The 19,274-nt window shown below is 38.4% G+C and overlaps 2 protein-coding genes across 7 annotated transcripts in view; both read right to left on the bottom strand.

Moving 5' to 3' along the window:
- Positions 1-19,274, bottom strand: part of LOC106077997 (netrin receptor UNC5C-like) — a 505,747-nt gene that overhangs the window by 277,642 nt on the left and 208,831 nt on the right. The gene's annotated exons all lie outside the window — the stretch shown is intronic.
- Positions 1-19,274, bottom strand: part of LOC106071032 (sperm-tail PG-rich repeat-containing protein 2-like) — a 98,584-nt gene that overhangs the window by 1,147 nt on the left and 78,163 nt on the right. The gene's annotated exons all lie outside the window — the stretch shown is intronic.

The raw sequence follows: 19,274 nt of genomic DNA, 5'->3' as shown, positions 1-19,274 counted from the left end.
TAATACTTACAAACTGACCAGAATAGTTGTTATAGGTCACTACTAAAACACTTGGATCTAATACTTACAAACTGACCAGAATAGTTGTTATAGGTCACTACTAAAACACTTGGATCTAATACTTATAAACTAACTGACCAGAATAGTTGTTATAGGTCACTACTAAAACACTTGGATCTAATACTTACAAACTAACTGACCAGAATAGTTGTAATTTCTATGCAATTTCTGATCATTAAGATATTTTTAAAAATGACACAGACATTGACATATACAAATGACATTTAGCCTGATGAGCACATTTGAGTTGGCACACACACATTCTTGGCTCACTGACCAGTCTCTGTTACTAAAGAATAAAGTGGTCTAATAATCTAAACACAACTAAATATCATTTTAGACAAAAGACTACAGTAAAATTTCAACTTTTAGGAAATTAAATATTTGACGATAAATATTTAAGAATTGGGATATTACATAATCATTATTGTCACAACCAAAGTTAAAACAACTGTACAGGACATGAGGACTAGATCTAGCTGACCAGAGTTACATGGCGTCTAGAAGGTAACATTTAGCTGACCAGAGTTACTGCGGTAAAGCATTCATTTGATAGCAAGCAGTGCTATTCCCATAATACCTTTGTTTTGTTTCTCTCCCACTTTCCATCCAAGGATCAGGCAGAGAATTCATTTTGCAATATTTTTTTCATTGTCGATGACAATACACGAATCAATTCAAAAAAACAAACAAACTAGTTAATCATTTAGTGGTATATAATTGGTTTTGCTTTAAACAGAAAAAGTGAGCATATTTCTGCAGTTCTGAGATATAAAGCAGAAAATGTGTTTTTTCCCCCATAGATATGTTTTTTAATTTATTTTAAAAAATATTGGGCTCATGGATTTCAACAAATCTTGAATTCGAGACTTGGGCTAAAGAAGGAAAGTGACAGACTTTCCAGACATGATGTGAGGACTACGATGTGCAATGATTAAAATCAAAGGACTATATATAGATATATTTTGAAGAAATAGATATTTTCGTGTATGACTATTTTCCCAACCAACCCATTCCCTCAAGGTGTTAGTACATGGTCTCAAACCTAAAACCAATAAACTTAGGTCAAGAAATAAATAAATAAACGACGCTGTTTTTGTTTTCAAAAGAATTTTAAAGAAGAGTGAGACAGTTTTAAAACCCCCCAAAACATCAAATTATGATTTTTTTTTAAAATTTACTTGTTAATTGATGGGGAAAATGCTAGATAAAGAAAACATAGATTTAGGTGTTGTTTTTGTTTTATCAGGAGCTGCAAGGTAGAGGCAGGGGCAGAATGAAGCCAACAATTACAACGAAATGTCTGATCAATACCCCCCCCCCCCAATGTTATATGTTGGATTTAAAAGAAAGAAAGTATTAAAACATAGAAAACATAGTGTAACAAAGCATAAGTCTTTGGTAACAACAAACAAACGTAGACACAAGTCAACAGGAGTACCGACAGATAAAGACATTCTATACGTCTGTCTATATGTCGATGTGTGCGTGTGTGTGTATGTATTCCTGTGTTCGCGTGTAGCAAGTTCACACATGAATCACACCTTACAACTGAAATAATTAAACGCGATGGCTTTATGATTCCCGCCTTTCTTTGCACATAATCACGTGACCAAGAGAAACATAGCGTTACAATAAAACTGTAATCACACTGCCTCACATGTTGCAAAGATTTCTGTGCTGGAAATGTCTATAAAAAAAAATAAAAATAAAACATACATTTGCCATAAAAACCCAACCTCTGAGAAAAGGAGCAATATGAAAGGCAGTCGTGATGTGACTGTGGTAGCAGCCGACTGCCAAGAACCTTATCTAGATCATCACCTGGGAACTAATGATGTGACGTCACAATGGATACGCACATGACAAGTACCATCTAACCGTCCGCGTAAAATTCTACACATATTTATCGGCACGTCACAATAAGTTAGGTGCCAACGATCTGGCCTAGACAATACGCTCTCAACCAATGTCAAGTTATCCGGAACTGATATTTGATATTGTCACTGGCATGAATTTACCATTCTGTCGACCGGCATTTACATATAAATATAATCATTAAAGATTCATTCCATTTTAATTGGTTTACATTTAAAATTTAAATTGCATTCAGTTATAGAGCTAATAATAATCTTTATATTTTAAAATAAACATCTATTTAAGACACACACAGACACATGTCCAACAACAATGCTGATGTGATGACTGCATTCTACAATGTGATTCTTATAACACACGTAAAGAGAACATAGTTTTAAATCATTAAGAATGTCACTAGCTTTGAAATTGTGAAAAAGCAAAAACTTCACATATAGTCTATATTTTACTAATGATACATTGAAGCGTTTACATTCTAAATCTAAAAGTGAAAGATTTTAGTTCAGATATGTTTTCGAATCTTATAATTATAATCTCAAAAACGTTCATTAATCTATCAAACCTCCAATGTTCATAAAGCTCTCATAATTCTATACAATTTCACAATGTGCTCACTCCTTACAAAGCTTTCAACTACAGGTTCAGTTTGACGTTTAAATAAACACAGCAAATGACACATTAAAAAAACCTAGACTTTGACAACCCAGAGAAACACTTTGCCCGAGCTAGCTCCAGACCAGGAGTAGAATCTTATCAGCCCCCAGAGTCGAAGGAGGCTGTATTCAAATCCGTTAATGCTTCCACCTTTGTCTCAGCGTCCTCCACCTTTCCAGCGCCCCGCACGGCACACTGAAATCTCAGACTACATCGTTAAGGTTGCCATCTACTCCTGGAGCAGACGTTTCACTGTTATCTATGACAAGCGTTCTATCTGGGTCAACCTGGCTACGTCCGACGCAATATGTTGCCATCCATCAGAAGCATTTCACTTCTTGCCAAGTCCTACACAGTTTCTCTAAATATCTCATTCACAGTTAGGGGCAACTTTGCACGATGCCATATTCTACAGTGCCATTTTACCAGACCATCAACTAGCCACTAGCCTGTTACTAGACATAACATTCAAGTCCTTACAAAAACAAAGCACACAATGAAATGAAAACTTGTTTCACTAAAGTAAAAACATTTTGTAGTGAGGCTTTTTCTGATCAGAGATTGAAACTTTCCACATTTCTGTTTCATCTTCAGAATCGAAGAGACCATCATTAAGGCAGCACATGTCACGTCTGTCACTTCATCCAGTCTCTAACTACGTCTGTGACAATGATTTTATTATAAAGAAAAGAATCGCAGTTTAATAACTACGTTATTGTTTTGTTGTGATTTGGAAGTTACATCATTACATAATCAACACATGGCGCCATTTTGCACATACCTCGACCTAGATCCACGGCTAGACATAGTTGTCATGTTTCATTCCATGGTTTTTGTTTAATAATGTATTTCTAAGTTATTTTGACGCCAATCAAAACTATGGAATTCAAAGTGTGTGTGACACGGCTTGACTAATTCAAACCAAATGATTTCTACTCGTCAGCTAATGGTCGAGCAACCAGTTGTCGTGCAACGCTTGTAGTCTGCACTTGCAACACCAAACTCAGAATAGTTTATGACGTCTAAAAGTGTGTTTGACGTGGTGACGTCTAAAAGTGTGTTTGACGTGGTGACGTCTAAAAGTGTGTATGACGTGGTGACGTCTAAAAGTGTATGTGACGTTGTGACGTCTAAAAGTGTGTGTATGACGTGGTGACGTCTAAAAGTGTATGTGACGTAGTGACGTCTTAAAGTGTGTGTGTGTGTGACGTGGTGACGTCTAAAAGTGTGTGTGACGTGGTGACGTCTAAAAGTGTGTGTGACATAGTGACGTCTAAAAGTGTGTGTGACGTGGTGACGTCTAAAAGTGTGTGTGACGTGGTGACGTCTAAAAGTGTGTGTGACATAGTGACGTCTAAAAGTGTGTATGACGTGGTGACGTCTAAAAGTGTGTGTAAAGTCTTGTATTCAAACAAAACAACATGTATGCCTATCACCTTGTCAAACAAATTCTAATGAGTCGATTCTTGAATACGTTTCGTTAAGTTCACCTACACGACCATTCCTGGATTCTATTTCATGGAAATAGTCTAGAAACTTGGAAATAACAAAACAATGTCACAAAGGTGGACTATATTGACATGCTAAAACATACTAGTTACTGTTATCATTAATGCCATTCATTTTTAGTCATTTACACATATGACATTAACACATAAGACATCTGTATTTAGGAAAACTAAACTTAGGACATCAACACTTAAGGACATAAACACTTAGGACATCAACTCTTAAGCTAAATAAACAAGGTTACAAAGACAGTTTGTGTGGGAACACAAATTCAAAATCGGCCCCCGAAGTGGTCCACCCAGGCACGCTTCAATATTTTCAGAAAGATCATCCGAATGAAATTATATCAAAGACAAATGAGATAAGAATGAAGAAAGAAGGTTGACAGATCTTGTGTGGTGCCCCAACGGTCCAGCAGATCAAAGGATAGGTGCAAGTGAATGTAAAGTTAGATGTGAACCTGGCCTAATTGGTTCCCCTTTCAGACCTTGAAAAGTTCATCTGTTTTTGTGGCCTACGGTTAACGAGGGTGTCATGTAGCCAGCACAACGACCAACCGCCTTTACTTTTCCCCAACTAATGTCAGGTACCCATTAGAGCTGGGTGGACTCAGAGGCGCCCAAGGATTCCGAATTTGAAAATCCCAGTCTTCCTCAGGATTCGAACCCAGGACCCCCGGTTCGGAAGCCAAGCGCATTACCGCTCAGCTACCACGCCTCTCCTGGCATAACTGAAGTCTTATAATTGATGTAATTGTTTTCAAAAGCTCAATCTCTAATTTTGAAAAAAAAAAAAATATTTCCTACTGTCACTGTAAAATTTTCAAGAAAATGCGGTTTACAAGATTACTATTCGTTTTAAATTAGGTTTAACTTATAATGCATACTAATTAGCTTTTTCTCTTTAAAAAACTGCTTGCATAAGTGATTTAAAAAAAATTAGATTTTTCGCTTTCAGAAACAAAAAAGTAGCCGTTGCATCAGAACTTTGAATGGTCTAAAATAGTAAGATTTATTTCCCTTTTTCTATATAAAAAAATTAGTTACCACTAATTAATTAATACATTGGTTAATTTTTCATTGATTAATGTATTGTGATCGACAATAAAATAAGATAAGATGAAATAACATAATTTGTATTGGCCCAATCAAATGGAAATTCAGATTAACTACAAGTGACCACCTCAGCGTAACTACTGTAACAATAACAACATAGATGAAAATACGAACAACATTCACACACGAAAACACATACACACTCATAACCAGCGCTTTATGAATAAGACTTCTATGAACTTTTCGATGACGACAGAGGATCTTGTAACACTCTGACCGACAGTGGGTTGAAGGAGTTTTTAAATCTTTCTGTTTTAGTTCTAATGGAAAGGAGAAGACCACTTCGTTCAGATCGTATGTAACAGTGGTTTAATGGGTGCAGGTTGTCTTTAAGAATCGTGAGTGTTTTGGAAAAGCATCTTTCATGACACAGTTCTTCAAGAGATGGTAGCTGTGTCCAAGTAACATACGTGATACAAATGTGAATAATTGTGCAAAGTTTCAACTTGATCCAAGTATGGGAAGTGGGAGAAATAACGCGTACAAGATTTATACCAGACATACAGACAGAGTGAGTGACTATAAGCTTTGTATATAGTACACTCGGACTTTGGTCGTTCATCTCTTGATCAGAAGTTAAATAAAAACAAAAATGTCTAAGAACTAGCTGCAAGTCCACATTGGGTGTGCTCGTGCCACAGAGGCGATGCTAAACTAGCAGAAACCTACTGGGGCCGCCTCTGAGAGGACCACTTTGAATACCACTCTCTGTGTTTCTTCTTCCGGTTCCTTCCTCTTGACATACCTCAGGTGTCACACAAGGGAGGGTGAGGCGCCCATTCTCGGTGGGGGGTCAAAAACAATGTGTAAGGCCTTGAAACACTTTGAATCACACTTACTGGTCAGTTCGGTGAGAATGTACTAAGGGCTTGGTACTGTGCATACGTAGGTGTCTGTGGGCTACGCCATCAAACGTAGACGGATATGTTCAAGTACCAACATAACGTAGGCTTAACTGCCTGTTTTGTCTTTACATGTAGGCCTACGTGTTCCTATACTGTTACAATAGGTCTGTACCTGCTTTTGTCTAAACATTCATAGGTTTGTCTCTACAGTGAAAAGTAGGCTGATATATCCGCCTGATATCACACGTAGACATGTGTGTCTGTGTAAGATGTAAAACATTCATAGTTTACTCTACAAGGTTGTTATTTTGTTACGCTAAATGTTTCATAAGAAAAACATCCTATACCACACATTGAATACAATAAAGGGGGGGGGGGATATCACAATTTTAAAAATACATTTCTTCTACATGAAGTTCGACATAAAAACCTTAAAACAAAGGGAGGCAAAAGGAATAACCTGTGACCATGTAACCTTAATAATCAGTAGACTCCCTGTTAATTAGAGCATATCACTTGCTATGCAGAAAAAAAAAGAACAACTTTGCAGCAAAGACCAAAAAGACAACAGTTCTATTTATAAAAGTTCTACAAAACTTTTAAAAGAAGTTGTTTATATCCTGTATTCTGTCTAGGAAAGTTCCATGAGAATTTCAGCCAAAAGTTCCAGAAGACAACTGTTCTCTGAGGAAAACTTCCAAATAAAATTGAACTATTTCCTACAACTGCTGGCGAGAGAAGAAACTGTCAGTCGTAATGAGCTAGTCCCCCCCCCCCCCAGGACAGGGGCGGAGATGTAGGTGTGAGGTACAGGAGAGGAGTCAGTAAAAAGAAAAATCATTACAGGAAACTGGAAAATACAAAAATATTTTATCAAAAGATCAGTTCAACCAGACAAAATAGACAGCTGCCGGTGCTGTTGGTGTTTTTGTCCATTGAGAGGCTAGGGATGAGGGGGAGGGGGTCTGGAGTGCCGGTGTGTCGCGGAATGTGTGAGTGCCTTACGTTGGGCTATGCGCGTGACTGGAGAGCTAGGGAGGCCCCCGGAAATAATGACAGTGGTGGCATTCTACCAAAAGTTGGTTGACTAGTAGACACCAATTGTATCAAATCTATCAAAACAAAAACAAAAACTTTGTGTGTGTGCGTGTGTGTGTGCATATAAATTTTATTTGGAAGGCCCGCAAAAAAGATTTAGAGGTGAGCGTACAGAGTAGTTCTTTGCAAATAAAAGTACTGTGTAAAGATAAGTACTATGCGATGAAGATAAGTACAGTGAAGCAGTGGCGTAGTGAGCAAAACGTGCGCCCGTGGCAAGGTACTTTATTGGCGCCCCCTCCCCATTTTCCACGAACATCACATAGAAATATAGGCTGCTCCCCTGAGGCTGGCGTTGGAAGCATCGTGTCCCCCTTGCCCCCCTCCTCACTACGCCTCTGCTGTGTAGAGTACTGTATGATGAAGATAAGTAATTTGTAGAGATAAGTACTGTGTTATGGAAATAGGTCTTGTTTAGGTCTATGTAAAAAATTAGTTCTTTGCAAAGACAGTTTTCTTGTTTAATTAAATAGGTATATTTATGCAATAGTAATTGCTTATTTATATTTTCTTTTATCAGAAAAACGAGACTATATTTTGGGGAAGCTGACTTTCTATTTGATTTCTAGGTCGTAACAGTTTGAAGACTATTGATACTGGTATGTTTTAGAGTTCAGTATAGTGCTAAAAAGATCTTGTTGACAGCTGCGGTCAATTGGACTAATTTCCTCTGATTCTGCGAGAATGACGGCGTGTTTGTTTCTCGTTTTCTTGTGTCTAAAACTAATTTGGGGATTAAATTGTATTCGAAGTTGGCAGTAACCCAATCCGGATCACTTCTGCTCGTATTCTTCTGAAGATTTTGATGACGGACCAGTTTAAATGAACGGCTGTTTCGAGCGTCATTTGTTTGTAGTAGGTTTGACCATTCTTTTCGTGTGAGAAATAAAAACCTTTTGACAATTCTATTTCTGTGTTATATCTTATAACTTAATAGAGTTAGATCGAGATCTCATCAGGACCAGATTTTGACTTGCTAAGGCCCTAAGCTCTCTTGAGACATGGGGCCCCTTGTAATCAACATAAGACAATTTTTCTTTTGCTCTTTCTTTCAAACATTTGAAAATATCCGTGAAACCTTGGGTAGGGGGGGGGGGGGTAGGTAAATACAGCACTGGTTCATATAGCTAGCTCTGTGAAAAGTAAAAAATATTTGCTGCATTTAAAAAAAGTTCCAGATAGTCTGTGAAATTGTATATGGTTTGAATGACTATAAAACTGGTTTGATATTCCTTCTGAACTTTAAATTGTTGGATTGAAACCTAAAACCTCTTGCAACAATGCATGGGATCACGGTGGATTCAAACCTAAAACCTTTTGCAACAATGCATGGGATAACGGTGGGAATTGCTCGAGCCTTACACCCTCGTGTCGACAGCTTGCAGCGCATACTACACGACCATGTAGCCATCCATCTGGTTTTATCATCCATGTTTCTATTGTTTTACACCAAGCAACATTTTTAAGAAACAGTCGCAAGAAATGAATTTATTATTCGCATGGAAATGATTGGGGTGAGACCGTCATTGTTCACTGTCAAGGACGTGTCGTGGTGACACTAAACACCAGCATGGTCCAGACCACGCCAGGAAGTCCGCTGCACATTGTGACAACCTCCCCCCCCCCCCACTGTCAGATCACTGTTTCTGTCACAAGGGTTGATTTATGTTCTCCTAAGCCAGGACCAGTAAGGAAGAAGGGGAGTGGAGCAGGGCCGGACACTAGTCTGAGAAATCAGAACGCAAAGTACGTACATAGGTCAAGTCGGACAACATCAATCATTGCGGCGATACCCATTGTTCTTGGAGTCTTAGAGAAAGAACAGTCAGTTTAAGCCTCGCAAAGAAGTTACAAGTTACTTATTACAGAAATAAAGACAGGACCTCTCCTTTCTATCCGACTCGTCTTCCTGTTTCACCTGAACTCTGAACCTATTGACAGAACCCCTGAACTCTGAACCTATTGACAGAACCCCTGAACTCTGAACCTATTGACAGAACCCCTGAACTCTGAACCTATTGACAGAACCCCTGAACTCTGAACCTATTGACAGAACCCCTGAACTCTGAACCTATTGACAGAACCCCTGAACTCTGAACCTACTGACAGAACCCCTGAACTCTTAACCTATTGACAGAACCCCTGAACTCTGAACCTACTGACAGAGCCCCTGAACTCTGAACCTATTGACAGAACCCCTGAACTCTGAACCTATTGACAGAACCCCTGAACTCTGAACCTACTGACAGAACCCCTGAACTCTTAACCTATTGACAGAACCCCTGAACTCTGAACCTACTGACAGAACCCCTGAACTCTGAACCTATTGACAGAACCCCTGAACTCTGAACCTACTGACAGAACCCCTGAACTCTTAACCTATTGACAGAACCCCTGAACTCTGAACCTACTGACAGAACCCCTGAACTCTTAACCTATTGACAGAACCCCTGAACTCTGAACCTATTGACAGAACCGCTGAACTCTAAACCTATTGACAGAACCCCCTGAACTCTGAACCTATTTAACAGAGATTGTTTCAAGTACATTTGGTTTTTATGTATTTCATGTCTTTCTGGAGAACAGCATTTAGTTTTATGTCATCAACAAAATCAAAAGAATTGGGAATCGACTTTCGTAGAAAAAAGAAGGAAAATGAAATAGTTTCTGTAGCTGGACTTCTTCTTCTTCTTCTTCTTGAAACTGTCAGGTAGAGTTGAGCCTTCGGCTCTTGGAACTCTAGGCGAGCAAAAGTGAACAAGAGCTCTCTCTCACCAGCCTGAATGAGAACAGTGTACAGTGTTCTGTCTGGCGGGTGGGTCAGACCGTGAAGGTGTCGAAGGTGCCGGTCAGACTCGTGGCAAGAGGCCGCGTACATTAAGACACCCGCAATTTTCCTTTTCTATACCAGGCTAACCATGCAGGTGAAGGACACGCCATTTATGTAATGGCCCCTTGAGAAACAGCGCCTGGATTGTGACAAGGTTGTGGGAGCTTTTTTACAACTCCGCGCAGTGCAATGAGGATGCTCTCGCACCCCCTTAGGCCCCCCCACGGGAGTCTTGTTTTGCTACCCTTTAGCCTAATCGTTTCCTCCTACAATCGTTTCCACCCGGGCGCCACTATGAGGCAGGGTAGCATGCCCGGGCTGTAGCTGGACAGAACATTGAAATAGTGCAAACTTTAAAAAACCTTGATACTATCTAAGACAATAAATTACATTTTATTTCAAATACTGATTATATCATCCAAAAAAAAGGGCATCAAAGACTAACAATTACTCATAGCAGTGTCATTCTTTAGTGTCAGCGAAATGTTTGATCTGATATCAACATTTCACATGTTCATTTTGAGTTCGCTTAATATGAATGTATATTTTGTTTTGTATAGTTGTAATGTTTTGATTGGTGTAACGCACACATTGTAAGACACATTTTCTTATGGATAATATAGAGTTTTTATTAATATTATTTCTAACAAGTTCTTTTTTCTTATGAAACATTAATCAATAAACTTCTCAGCTGTTTGAGGGGGGGGGGGGGGGGTTAATGTTTCAACGAGTACAAACTCAGCGTGACGGGCCAAACATTCAGGATATAAAACAAAATAATTAATTACCAATAGTTAATAAACTAATTGGTTACTTTTATAAATTGATTCTTGTGTTGTCAGGCAAAAGAAATAATTGTGCACAATTTCAGCTTAATCCGAGATTGGGTGAGGGAGAAAAAACTTGTTCAAACTTTTTTACCAGACAGATAGCCAGACAGAGTCAGAGTTGATAATAGCTTTGTAAAAATGCAGGGATTGTCGTACTTAGTGTAATCAGAGAAATTTGCTCTTTTTTTTTACACTTACACGAAATTCAGTAAAAGAGAAAAAAAAAAAAAAAGAAGAAAAACTTATATGGAAAAATGTGGTAAAAAAAGAAGTTCCCCTTTCAGACCTTGAGGTCTACGATGATGTAAAGGTCATCTGTTTCTGTGGCCTACGGTTAACGAGAGTGTCATGTGGCCTGCACAACGACCAACCCTTTACTTTTCTCCAACTATTGTCTGGTACCCAATAGAGCTGGATGGACTCAGAGGCTCACCAGGATTCGAACCCGGGACCCCCGGTTCAGAAGCCAAGCACTTTACCGTTCAGCCACCTTGCCTCCGTTGATATAAGGGAACCTAAAGATAAATGTAAAGGGGAAAAAAAAGGTTTAGAAATAAATAGACAAAATAAGACATTGCCAAGATACAGAGCTTATCACTAGTTCCGTATTCTGTACAGCAGGGTGACTGAAGACTCCAGCATTGAAAGATAAGTGTATCAGGGTCTTTGTCAGAGGAGTTTCTTTAAATCATCATTTCAACTAGTTCATATGTTTGATACTGTTTGTACTTATTTCTTATAGATTGATACGTATTTTATTTGTCAATAGAATGTTATTTTAAAATGATATATGTTATGTTATTAAATTGTTATTTTAGTTAAAGCAGTCTAGACTTTGATTATATACATCATAAATACTCGAGAAAAGAAATAATAAGTCGCACGCTCCACAGTAATGAATTGCATACAAGTACTTTAAAACAAAGAGGTGCAACTGGAATAACTTGTGATAAAATAATGAATAAGTTAACTCCCTTTTAATTGGTGCACAGCGCTCTCTTTATAAAAAGACACGCTTCAGTTAAGGCACACTAAGGAAAAACAACAACAACAACTATATAGGTCGTGACATTTTCAGACCTACATTTCAATAGTGTGTCAAAAAGAAGAATAAAGTTTATTTTTCCTGACAGCCTGACATTCTAGCAGGCCCGCCATCTGCCGTAAGGAAAGAATGTAATTTCAACGCGTCCTCGCGGCTCTAGCTTGGGAGGAGATCTTACAGCTCGATCCAATAGTCATGCGATCCAGGGCAACTATTGGCCCGTCACGCTGAGCTGTTGAAACATTAACCCCCAAACAGCTGAGAGGTTTATTAAGTTATGTTTGACCAAGAGACCTGATCGATGAGTTCTCTGCAACAAGACATTGTAGACATCATGGTTTACATCTAATTAGATCAAGGAGAACAGGAAGGGGGTGGGAGGGTCTGAGGATCAAAAGAGTGACAGGGGTGGGGGGAATGAGGGGGGGAGGGTAGGAGGTATGTGAGAATGTTCAAATATTAACAGGGGAGTGACCTTTTTTTTTTTTTGTTTACTGACATTTCATGGTCGCCAGGTCACGTGCATCCCACGCACAAGACAAAGCTCCCAGCGAGACGTGCACGTGAAGTTGATGACCGCGAGACTTAAGGAGGAGAGGACCAGAGGGTGGGGGGAGGGAAGCCCGTGCTACTTTGTGTACTGGTGTAAGGTTGGTGTGAGTACTGCTTGTACTAATTGATGAGCTGGGCTAGTCGTACGGTCTTGACGGACAGCATGGCAGCATCAGTGTGCCTACGTGTAATGTGTGTGTGTGTGTTTGCGTGAGAAAGCAAGTGTCAAAGTGACACACACATATACTTAGAACTACTTGTAAAAGACGACACACAAAAAGACGGGAGCGAGAAGGAAAGAAACAAAATGGAGAACCATCAAGTTTTGGAGACATTACTTTTGAACATTAAATACTTGAAGATAACAAAACAAAAACAAAAATAAAAAGTGTCAAAGACAAAGAATGTCAGGTTCAATGTGTCAGTTACAAAAGACCCCACGAAGATGTCATTAAAAGACTTTCCTGGAGCCTCCCTTGAAGACACTATTTTCAAAGTCCTTCCATCACAAGAAGAGTTAATAACATCACCAAGCGATGTCAACGGATGTCAGTTACTTACAAGCCTATACGCCCAGAGCATAGCAAGCACCATTTGTTTGGTCAGGCCTCAGACGGTCACATTTAAAAGCCATTCTACCGCAGACCTTAAGACGTACGTAGAGAGGAAACTATTTCCACGTCTCAAAACTAAACATCTGGCGCTGAACGAACAACTTTGACCTGGTGGAGACTGACATGGAAACTTGACAATAAAAACAAACATATAAAGTGGCTGCAGCAATCTCTGAACAATCAGATATGTGTAACTTGGTGCACGACAAAGTGTAGATGTTCATTGAAACGCAGCCATTTCATCCCCAACATGTTGTTGTTACTTTGTTTCGTTCAATGCAGTATTGTTTTTTAAAAAGTTATCATTTCTTCTCCCCTCTCTCTCTCTCTCCTAGATTTCTTGTTCGTAAGAGGGGGGGGGGGCGTGTCCCAAATATTTGTGTAACTATAATACATGGCCTCTAGTCAACACAAACTGATTCCCCACCTTCTCTCACCAAATAAAAGAATGTCCTCTCATTGTTCTAGTTTTGTCTAGAATTAACTTCGGTTTCTCTTACTTAATTTTTCTATAACAAAAGTTTCTCTAGAATTTTTTTTTTTTTCTTCTTCTAAACATACACATTCACAAACACAGACTAAAATAAAGGAAAACATAAGCAAATGTTTTGTTCCACACACTGTGTATGTCGTTTGTATTTGCCTGGATATAAAGTTTTTGTTGAAGTACTCTTGCTGAGGTGGTGTCTAGTGTAGTGAAGATGAATTCCCGTTTGTATGGACCACTTCAATGTTCTTATTTTATATTTCAATTAAGGTCACATCTGTACCGACTATTTGTTCAATCAGTTGAAAACACTATATTGATTGGTCAACCTACCCTAAGCTCCACCCACAATGTATGCTTAGGGAATATAAGTATTTACAAACGTCTACATCAGCACTGCGTCTCTCTTAACAATGGGGGGATGAATCACGCTCGTATTGCGACCAATTCATACAAGTGACTCTTTATTTCCATGGACGCACAAATATAAAGACATTCCAAATGATTTATGCTCTTGGTCGTTGGTTTCTATCGGGGCGCCTAAACAGAACACCCTCTCAGCATTCCAACCATAAAATATAAAAACTCATTATTTGACCCAAAACTACCAAATCCTCTATGCATTATTGCCTAGACCAAGTATAAGTCCATAAAGTACCTCTGCGACGCCGACGATTAATTTCTCTCAAAACAAAATTTGTCAGCTGCATTGTTCTACCATGGGCGTCGACTGCGGGTTTCCCTGCGACGCCGGACCTACGGCAATAAACTATTTGGCAGATAAAACTGGGCGCACCGGGTGGGACGACCGCGCCCCCATGCTGCTCCTGGGGAGTCGCCGTGCCCTCCGGTCAACGCTTACTTTAGTTTATTATCCGGGCACGGATGCACGGGGTATGTCCGTTGACGCCCTTGTGATTATATAGAACGGGGGGCCTCTCTGTGGGGCGCCAGCCACGAGAACATTTGTATCCATCTAGTTTGTGAGATATGATACATGTATGACATTCACACTTTGACATTTTAGGCGCCCTCTGACATGGAAGTAGAATTTCCTTGTACTGATGTTGACCTTGTCGCACGTGGAGGTCACAATCTTCAATTGGGAATCTGGTTTCTTAGGTTAAGAGAGTTTGGTGTAATATGTAAAGTATTCTCCAAAACCTTAGACTTCAGACCACGTGATTCAAAGGTCATCTTAAGGTTACTGATTCATGTAGAAAAAAACTCAAGTTTTAAGCAAGTCAATAATTATTATAGAAATTTTTTAAATTTTTTAAATAATCTAAAAAAAAAAACGTATCCAGTATTGGAATCGAACCCACGACATTTGATTTAGTACAGTGACGCTCTATCAACTTAAGCCTTCCAGCCATACTTCTTAGTGCTAAATGTTAGCTTGAAATGAAGGATTCAATTTTTATTTATTGAAGTTGTCAAACCAACTTCCAACTTTTTTATCTCCCTTCCTTGGACCAGGAAGAAAGTGTCAGCTATTAGAAGTAATTGAATAACAATGAAGTGAACATCCCTTTGGTTTTAGACAAGAAAAGATCTATTTAGTGTGGTGACCCGACAAAATAGCGCAAGACAAAATAGCGCGGACTTATATACGATGTGTATAAAAGTACCGAATTATTCGTAATTTAATGTCCTGGGCATCATTTGTGTTGATGTCGCTATCTTTTTCAATATGAATACATCTGAAAGTATTTGCAGAGAACGAGGGTACTTTAAATTGTATATCATTTCCCTTTTTCACCAATGTTTAAAATACATAACTTGCAAAAATACGATTTTGAAAATGTGGTGACCAATTTCAAGCAGTGATGGAATTTCTACTTGACATTTCCTACAATTTAACTTTGTGAAAGTTTGTGTGTGTGTGTTTATAAATCTGACAAGTATCTTTGCCTGAATTCAAAGTACACTTTTGGAATGTTAATAAATGAACGATATATTTTGAAATTATTTATTTTAGCTTATTATAATTTTTGTTTACTGTTTGTATATTTATGTTTGAAGATATCTAAAGTGTTTCCTGCAAAATAACTGAAAAATAATGATAACATTAAAACAAAAACAAATATTGGCTCTATTCATATTTTACGATATCTAAAGTATTTCTTTCAAAATGATTAATATATATATAATTCTGCGCTATTTTGTCGGCGCTATTTTGTGGGGGTTTCAGAAAAAACAACATCGTCCGTTTAATGGAACACTTCTTTTTTTATTCTCTAAAGTGTCTATGACTAACTTGTAGGTACCCTGGAGTGTTTGATGTGCATACTACACAGGGAGTATTGATGCTCTATACATTGTCAAAGGTATTCTTGTATGTTTGATGTGCATACTACACAGGGAGTATTGTAATCTATACATTGTCAAAGGTTATGGTAATAGTGTTGCATGTTCTAGCAGTGTCAAATCAAATTTCCAGGTTCTTTCGTTAGTACCACAAAGTTAGTACACAAAGTTAGTACACAAAGTTAGTACCACAAAGTTAGTACACAAAGCTAGTACCACAAAGTTAGTACACAATGTTAATACACAAAGTTAGTACACAAAGTTAGTACCACAAAGTTAGTACACAAAGTTAGTACCACAAAGTTAGTACACAAAGTTAGTACACAAAGTTAGTACCACAAAGTTAGTACACAAAGTTAGTACACAAAGTTACACCTTATTCTGTATAAGTTGTGTACGTTGGTGACAGATCCAAAAGAAGAAACATTTCTAAAAAATTCTTTAGAAACAAAACCATACCTCCTTTAGACCTTTTAACTTACAGAGCGATTCTTTTACTCTTAATAACTAATGAATGTTAGATTTCAAATAAAAATGAAACAGTTTTAATCCCGCGCCCCCCCCCCCCCCATTTCGACCAGCAGAGTTTAAGTCATTGATAAACATGGATGACGTAAATATGTTCTTTTTTTTTGACGTAACGTCTGTAATATATAAGATAGGAAGATAAGAAAAGAAAGAATCCAGGTTAAGAGAATGTATAAATCTATTAGACTTGACAATATTCTAATGCTAGGCCTGTAGATCTAGACTTAGAAGAGTCCGCACATCCCGAGCAAAGCTTTACAACTCTGTCATAAATAGAGGGGTGGGGGAGGGACTACATGCCCTAAGACGTTCAGGAGAAATATTTTCAAAGTCTCGAGAGCCAAATTTAATTATTTTACTTTATACTTAAAAAAAAAAAAAACAAACTAAACGGTCAAATTAGAGTTTTTCCCGTGTGGCCAACGAGCTAGTAATTCTTTCCCCGGCGATATATATCAATTGTCAAATTTCTAGAAAAATCGCTAGAGCCGTTTTCGAGATCCGTGTCCATCCAGGATTTTAAGTTTTGAGTCGAGGTTTTAGGTTTTAGTTTTCACGAAGGTACGAGATGAGTTGAGTTCAAGTATAGAGTTTAAGTATTGAGTTCAAGTATTGAGTTCAAGTATTGAGTTTAAGTATTGAGTTCAAGTATTGTAAAAAAACAAACAAAATAAAGAAAATCCACAATGAAGTCTTAGGTTTGTATACTTTGTCTATTTCAGCTGGTCGCCTGCTACCCAAGCTGGGTGGACTTAAAGTCAATACACAAAAAACCCAAGTAATATGTCCGATGCTTAATTCTTTATCTCCGTATTTATTTGTCCACGTTCTGACAGAATTGTTCATTTCTCACATGTGTACATTCTACCCTATTTAGATTAAAATTCAATAACATTTTTGTTTGTAATCAGAAAACGTTACTTTTGGTATAGAATTATAGAAGGATGCATGCTCTTTTTATACAACACAAATTATAGTTTATAAACCTCTCTCCCCCTTTTTTTTAAAATTTGGTCATATCAACGATGTTATCGTTAATTAGGAGAGAAAGAGTTAATGCCCAACCAGGTCCATAGTACTCTTTTTGGATATTCATCTTGCGCTACGCACCGGAATCTTCCAGCTCTGCGCCTTAAATCTTTCTTTCTTTGTGCCTGCATTTCATACGCGTTCAAGTCCAGGCTCTGGTTAACCATAAATAACTCTCCCTTGTTTTAAAGACAGAGCTCCTCCTGATCCGTGAAATAATCAGGGCCTCACCAGAGAGACCGAGCACGAAGTGGTCCATCGTTTTTACACTCCGAAGGCGTACTTAGATCATTCTGGCTCTCGGCGCTCCATTCCAGTATCCGGAGACCGTTTTGTCTGTCCCAAAAGATTGATGACCCCCGAACGGTAGTTCTCCCTTTATCCTTCCCCGCCTCTCGCACATTTCCGGTCAGGACTGCGTCCTGTAGTATTGCCTAGCTATCACGTGCTGTTTAAGCCCCGGTGCCACTCTAACGGGTTACGGTTCCTGCCAGCCTCTCCTAACCTCCGAAGAGCAGAAAATGCATTCCGTTGTACAGAGACAAGGGGGGGGGGAATGTAGAGGAGGGGCGGAGGGTGCATCGTTTCGCGAGTGATGTAAACATAAAATACGCTCCCAACCTCCCCCACTCGGCCCGACTGAAGTGACCATCTCTCAGCTGATCTCTGACCCTTCACCTGACATGCTGTGCTCGCCTGGATTGCTTTAAAGTGGTCACTGTCAGGTCAGAGTGGTCTTGACTCAGCTGGAGCACTAAATACGTAATGCCAATATATAGGGAGGAACAAACAAAACAACAAACGCGCAAACAAAAACAGATCCACTAACCACTTTTAAACAGGTTTAAACTACCAAGCTGAATATGTTTGTAGTCCGTCCAATAAAACAAACGTACAATGCCAGAGCTAGTTCAACTAGCTTAGATTAGTATTGAGTCATCAATGTGATACACTCATAAATGATTTTGTAACTTCTATAATTGTAATGCATGTGAAATGGAGGACGTTTGTTTCCTAACAAAGCTTCTATCAGCTCACAACTCTTATGTCTGTCAGGTTCAAAGCTTGTACACGTTATTTCTCCCACACCCATTCTTGGATCAAGTTGAAACTTTGGACAATTATTCATTGACAAGGTACATGAATCAATGAAAAAGCAACAATTAGTGAATTAATTACTGGTAATTAATTATTTTGTTTAATACCAACAAAGAAAATTAATCCTTCAGTATTCACAGATATGGCTAAATGTGTAGGTTTTGGTCACCTTAGATTTATTGTTAACGCTATTTCTCCCCCACGCCCGATCAAGTTGATACTTTAAACCAGTGGTTCCCAATCTGTGTTTCGCGGAACCCTAGTGTTCAACGAGGCCTTAATAGGTGTGTCCACAAACTACTGGACTAACGAACTAGTAGCCGGCCACGTGAGTTCATCTCTTTCAAAAATGAAGCAAAGTTTCCCACTAAAGATTGTGCGAAGTGTTGCGTTCAGGAATAGGGAGGGAAACACTGCTTTACAAAAATATTTAACGCACCTTGCAAACCATGAATTAATTAACAAATTCACCACTTAATTATAGGTAATTATTTTTTTGTTTGATAGTGCCACTATACGTAAATAACTACAACTGCATTGTATGGCACAATGTAATACACGCTATTATGGTTTGCAATGTTGTACATCAAAGATTGCATAGTGTATACATTGGTAATGTATCGTTTAAATTCCTGTGCTAAGTTAAAAAAACTAGAAGTTATTTAGAAATTGGGTTTTTTTCTGTGGAAAGCCAAACATCCTTCATGGCCATGCTTTAAACTCTAATTATTATTGTTGTTATGATTATTATTATTATTATTTTAAATGTCGCAAGCCTTAGATGAAAACATA

The sequence above is a fragment of the Biomphalaria glabrata genome, chromosome 2 (assembly GCF_947242115.1).
Source record: "Biomphalaria glabrata chromosome 2, xgBioGlab47.1, whole genome shotgun sequence".
Taxonomy (NCBI): domain Eukaryota; kingdom Metazoa; phylum Mollusca; class Gastropoda; family Planorbidae; genus Biomphalaria; species Biomphalaria glabrata.
The sequence above is the reverse complement of the archived record's forward strand: the minus strand, read 5'-3'. Positions and strand labels throughout refer to the sequence as shown.